This window comes from Lonchura striata, chromosome 6 (assembly GCF_050655825.1).
Source record: "Lonchura striata isolate lonStrDom1 chromosome 6, ASM5065582v1, whole genome shotgun sequence".
NCBI lineage: Eukaryota > Metazoa > Chordata > Aves > Passeriformes > Estrildidae > Lonchura > Lonchura striata.
Window position 1 is genome coordinate 16,259,617 of NC_140708.1, and position 6,902 is coordinate 16,266,518.

Consider the following 6,902-nt stretch of genomic DNA (forward strand, 5'->3'; position numbering starts at 1 on the left):
TAGCGGCTGGAACAGATGAAAGCCTTCTGTTCCCTCTCGGAACCCATTGTCCCCTCTCGGGACTATTGCAGCTTCTGGCTAAGCAAAGAAAGAAACGAAATACATTATGGGATACAGTGCTTAAATATGCAAGGCAAAAAAGGCACCCAACCCATAACAACCCGAGTCCAAGAATGCAGTGAGCTTATCATTCAACTAATCTGATTAATGGGGCACTTAAAATGTTTGCATATATATTGCATTCAAGAATATACTTGCTCAGATAAGCCAGCCAATAACATGTCACAACATCGTTTAACAAACACGCTCTTCAGACGCTTGTGGTCATTGGGCAGCACTCCAACCACAAACTCAGAGGACTTGGCTTCGCAGCTAAAATCCCAAAAAACGGTTTAAAAAAAAAACAACAAAGAAGGTAGTAGCAATGACAGAACAGTCTGGTCTGTAACACAACAGTGGCTCAGGAGAATGAACATAACCTTTTTGATGGTACTGGCATGTCTACATTCCACCAAACACTCTTTCACTGTTTTTCACCACGGTTCCAAACTTAACTAGACAAAATGGCCTTTTCTTATCACTCTGCTCCTCCAGCAGAGCACAGCAGCAGCCATGTGCTGCCAGAAAGCCACATGGAACAGCAAGTTCTGCAAGACAGAGCCTATTGCACCATGTTGCACTGCACGTGGCAGAATGGCATGGGCTCAGGCAATTGCAAGGAAAAGATTGAGTCCTTTTGCCCAAAATTGTGGTAGTTATGCTTTTATCTGCACACGTTACTTTAGAAATCAAATGGATTATAAAAAGCACTAAAGTCTTAACAGTAGTTTAAAAAATAACCTAAGCAGACCTCATGGCAGAAACAGCATTACCAGACTGCCTGAGAGAGATGGGGAATTTGGAAGGATTAAGAATTTGTGGCTGCTTTTTTCCTGGGGAATGCATCAAATAATATCTCTTTTTCTCCTTAATCAGTGTGGGTTGGTTCGCTGTCAACACCAAACATAATATGCTGAAGTGACTGTTTTTGGGTTTTTTTTAATTAAATCAGCTTGAGAATATATGTATCTAGCATGCTGACACAGGAATCTTTAGAAAAACACTGTGAGAAAAAAAAATTATTGGCAAATTTTGTCAGCCATCATTGTATAATTAAAACCCTCATTTCTGCAAGCTGTCAAGATTCCTTTCTTCTGAATTTTACTATGGTTGTGGACCGAGCTGACAACATTTGGCAATGGCAGAGTGGCAGCTCCATTATTTTTGTTTCCATGCTAAGTACACAAAATGAACTTTTTTCTTAATGCTATTTCTGCACATTACACCTCTTAACAGCCTGGCAGCTGGTCTATCACAATTCTAAAGTAGCCAATGTTGTTGAGGAGGAAACAAAATGCCACCTATCAGAAAATGAAAATATCTATCTATTCTTTGCTCTGGGCAGGAGTTCGTGACAAAGCACCAGGCGAGAGTATCAGGCAGTTAATCTCAGAAGTCACTCTGATTTCATTTGTCCCTATTATAAAAATGTTGCAAAAAATGCAGCAAAATCTGAGCCCACAAAACTGGATTCCATCCAAGAATAGCCTCCTACTTTACAAAGCAGCAAAAACCTTTGAATGCACGCATACATCTAATAGACACAGAATCCAAAGAATATGGTGTCATGAAAATCTACTAGAATTGAACCTTGCCTAGCCACACCTCCAGAAAACCTTGCTTTCATTGAAAAGCTACTGTATTGCATTAAGTGGAGCTGCAGCAAAAAATGACTTTGTCTTTATTAGAATATCTTTGCCTTCATTGCTTCAGAAAAGTAGTGAAATTTTGGCGGGAAAATGGGAATTTTTCTTTGGTTTTCTGGTTTTTGCTCTTGATAAAATCACATTAAGATTGATCTATTCTAGTTAAGTTTTTCCATGCACCTATTCACATGTTATTAATATATTTTTACTCTTAAAAAAAGAGACTTTCTAACACATACGCACACTTCACAAAGCAAGAGACACCAATATTTAATCTTCAAGTTCCCAGGTTTTGAATAGTGTTCTTAAAAGACACCTTCAGCCTTTCACTTCCTGCATTCATAATTCAGTTTTATAGCAGTGAGTGAGAAGAATCAGTCTGTAAACTGCTTGTACATCAGTTAATTAAATTTCCCTGGCATGCCTGTAAGTCAGAATGCAGTGTATCACTAGCTATGCTAAAACATGATCTAGTATTACGAAACTTTCAATTCATGTACAGAATGACAAAGCTGTGCGTTATTTCACAAGTTTTTTCTTTTTCTTGTTGGATCATGCTTCTATAGATCAGCCTTAGACCAAGGGCATTGTTAGACAAATGGCTTATATTAGAGAAACTGTCTTTTCTATGAGGAAACAGGAGCTCCCTAAAGCAACAAGGAAAAAGACAGTGGTGGGATCTAGGCCCTAGGTCTGTAAAAGGACTTCCAGACTTTCAATACCAAGCCAGTAAAATTAGATGTAGATATTTAAAAAAAAAAACAAAACAAAACAAACAACAAAAAAAAAACAGTGTGAACTTTTCACCTATGTGCTACTAAAGGCAAAGCCACACAGATTCAGATTGATGCTGTCCACATGGCCAGGCAGAAGCTGTCTCTTGTTTGGAGGCTGTCCAGTGACATGTACCTGTGTAGGGGTGCTCTCAACCACATCCTGATTCTCAAGAAATAAAAACACCAGTCAGCCTAGACACAGAATCTCCAATTTCTCTTAGCTAAGATCAGGGGGCAGTAGTCACAGAAGAAATCAAAGGAAATACAGGTCTTTTGAAATTAGTTCATTCACATAAGCAGTTCACAGTGGGACACGAAGAAGTGATTGGTGCAATATCCTCCATCTGGACAAGAACAGGAAGAGAGAATTAGTAAGTCTTTTCAGTGGGTACACAGATTCTCACAAGAAATCTCTTTTGCAATAGCCTAATAAACACTGAATCATGGAAAAGCCTACCATTTACAAGACAAAAGATAACCAAGGCATTTGGAAAGTGCAGATGAGGTCATTAGTCCTCCCACTGTCCTTTAGTCTTTAAATATCCTTGTGTCAGGTAAGTGTAATTACTAAGTGTAAGCAAAATAGAATCTGTGGTCTATAGTTTGTCTCCTGTTTACTGCAATGTTACAAATAAAGTTACTCTGATTTTTTAGTATACTCATATTAGCTAGGACACTAAAGACCAGTAAAAAGAAGTAATTTTTAATGACTATGCAAGCCAGATAGATCACTAGTATAGTCATCAAGCCTCAGGCTCTACAAGCAAAACCAGGCTCTGGAACATCTCAAATTAGCCACAAAAATAGCACTGAAAAGGCAGTAAAAACTGCACTTCTGCAAAATCAGGACATCAGAGGAAAACAGTCATTTTGCAGTGACCCTGGTTAATCACCTGCAACTACTGTGTAGTTTCTATTAAAATCCAGGCACTCAACATGTTTCTAGGCTATTTCTCTTTCAAGTTATTGTGATGAAAATATTTCTTACTATGGACTTCAAGAGTATCTAAGCATCTTACAATCTATAGAAGTAATGAGTAAGGACAAGATTGCTTCTGTTATTAATACAGCTGAAGTGCCCTACATTGTCTTTAAGACAGCTTTCAGTCAAATAATGTGACTAAAGTAATAAATACCGTGAATCACCGAGGTGGTTGTATGTAGCTAGAAAATCTGATGTAAATACTTTTCATGTAAGCATTGGAGGTCATCAATTTTTAAGGTTTAAAACAACCAGACTGATTTAGCTGCTACTCAAAAGTCCAAGATCTAAGGCAGAAAACTGACCTCTCTCTAACAAATTTGACCTTCTACAGTAGATGACGAGATACTCTTAATATTTAAAATCTGGGAGAAAAATTTAATTACTTTTTTTTGCTAAACAACATCCATGTGATAAAATCAAAATAACCCTGGTATTAGAAGTGTTGATGTCAATGTGGGTCATTTTAATAGAACTTGGCTAGGAATCAAATACATATGCCAGCAAGTCTCAGTTCCAACTCCTGGTGGCAAGGTTGTTATGAGTAGTTAGGCACAGTAAACTTCTAATCTAGCAGAGCTACAGCCACACTCTAACCACAGCCTTAAGAGCTGAGCTCTTAATCCTCAGACTACACTGAGCTATTTGTGTAACTCTCTTCTGCTAGAGCAAAACACAAACGTGTTACTATCAAACTGAATTTCAACACTGCATTTCTGTATTTTGTGATAGTATTTGTTCTTTACACATCTAGCTAGGAAGGGCCACAGACTATGTATTTCATATTTTCAGTGCATGGTTTCTGTTTAATTCTTGATGAACTTTCTTTTTGAGAGATTATACTCATCTCTCATGGGCATATGAACAATTCACATTGACATCTATCACTTTTACATAACTTGATCACAACTTGCAAGAAAAGCAATATAAAGTATCCAATGCACAATCATAGGGTATCTGAAATGAACAACTCTAAATAATGACTTAAAGGGTGAACATTATGGAGAAATGCAACAGAAAAGATGTTTTACTTACTTAGCAAGGTACATTTCAAGTCCACAGCATCCCTTCTGCAAGTCCTATTTCTGAAAACATTTTGTTTTATGTGACTTTAGTGGGAATGTGGAAGACTTCCAGCAGAATACATAACTAAATCATGATCAGCCTTTCATCCTAGAACAAAATTACACTCCATAACCCTTCCTCGTGACTGATTTAGTCACCAACATAGAAGTTTGCAAAGCTATTGTTTAGATTTTGCCTGAATGGTTGCTTTGTTAGATAAAGCCTGTCAAATTGTAATTGGTTTGAGGAATGTTGATAAGGTTTTTCTGCCCAAGTTAAAAAAAAACAAAAACATGAATATAGGCTTCTGTTAGTAATGTGTTTAAGCGTACTTTCTTTCAAGCATTTTTTCCCACACCCATTTTGTTCACATCCACTATAAATTTTTGTCTACTGTATGAACTGTCAAACAAACTTAAGTGTAGCATATACTTAAAATGATTGTGTAGGGGGTAAAACCCAAGAACTTTTTGGTTAATTTTGCTAAATTACTAATCTGCAAAATTTTAATGCATTTTGCTTTCAGTTCTTGATTTAACTAAATTTGTATTTGGGTGATAAGTGAGTGACAATGGGACAGCATGATGTGTGGTATGAAATAGTGTGCTGGTTGTGTTGAGACCTTTCAAGGTTGCCATTTGCTGTGCTACACTACCAAGCCAGCATTTTTACTGGGATTGCTCATTTGCATCTTGCAGGTTAAACTTGGAGCGCAGGCTTTTGGAAGGGAAAGAAGTTTGCTTAGGTAAAGTGTAGTGGTGCAGCTAATTCCATTTCAAGCCACAATTATTCAGGAAATTACCTGTCATTGCCTATTCCTTTGGTTTTACTATTACGATCCAAGAACAAATCACAAAAAAAAGTCAGCACCCTGAGATAATTTGGCAAATGCTTTTCTGCCTATGCCAGCTATTGTTCTAACAACAGACAACCTGCAGAGGCTCTGGTTAGCTGAAATTAAAAAAGCTCTAGAGAAGAACAGTTATTGAAAACCTGATTAATTTACAGCTTCTCATGTGTAAGAGAAGTAAGAGATAAGACTACAGACCCAAAAAGTTTATGGGATATGAATGAAAGCCACTTCACCTGGGAGATGACAGGTGAAAAAAGATGACTAAAGACCTACCAAGCCAGATGAGCAATGCCCTAGATGCTAAATAAGGAGACCAGTGAAATTCACTAAGAATTCTGAATTGTAGCCATTTGACTCACATGGAAACCATTAGAGTTGTGCTCTTGTTGAACCAGGGGAAGCCCTAGGTAAGCACGTTACAGATGACTCAGAGGAGCTGGCTCTGAACTGAAGCAATTTCTAAATGACAGAGATGCCAAAGACAACCCTATCATCAACCAGGTTGAGATTTGGATTAATGAAATGCAGAATTAACAGGAAAAATTATGTTTCCACTTTGATTAAGATGGTATTTAGGCTCACCCTAATTAATTCATTTTTAGTAATTTCCTTTAACTATTGCTATTAACCATCCAGCTTATTAAGAACCACAGAATATCACAGATCTAAATGACTGCCTAACAGCTGCAAGAAGTTCATTCGGGACCTACAATCAAACTTTTCTCCCACAGGAAGAAGGCATCAGTAACCACCCTTCTGCTGCGCTCTCACCCCAGTCTCAGTTCTCAGTCCCTTTCTGCCCCGGCTAGCTCCCGATGGGGCGAGAAGGGCAAATGGAAGCACCCTCCGCTGAGCCCAGCAGGGCTTTGGAGAGTGCTCTGTGGGTCTGACAGACGCAGCTGAATCCCACGGCGTGGCAAAGAAGAGAGTCTCTTGTTAGGGGCTGAATCCAAAGGTTATTGTAGCCCAGCAGGGCCCAACAACACCTAAATAACACCAGCTAACAAAAGCCCGAGCAGGGGGCTTGCAACACCTTATATACTGAGAGGGGGGAATTGATCAGCCAATGGGAGCACAAGGGGAGTGGCTCTTGTATAGACAGACACATATGGGAACCAATGAGGGATGGATATGGGCGGGGCCCCAGGCCCCTGTCCAATCACCGGGCAGCCAGGATGGAAGGTTCTGGATGTATGGGCGGGGACACCGAGTGACGGACAGGGAGCCTGGGAGGGGCCAAGGGAATGACTGACACTCGGGGGAGGATTGACACCCAGGTAAGGCGGGAAAACAGGGACAAACCAAGCTGAATGTGGGGGTACACGGGAACGAACCATTACATTGTGAAATGATAATAAAACACGCAATAACACAACTCCACCCCCTTCCATTAATCCAGGGTTCTCTTCCTCTCTCGAAACAGTAGCAACTTACTCATACACTAAAATTCTGAGAGCTTACCCTTCCAAGACAGCATCTCC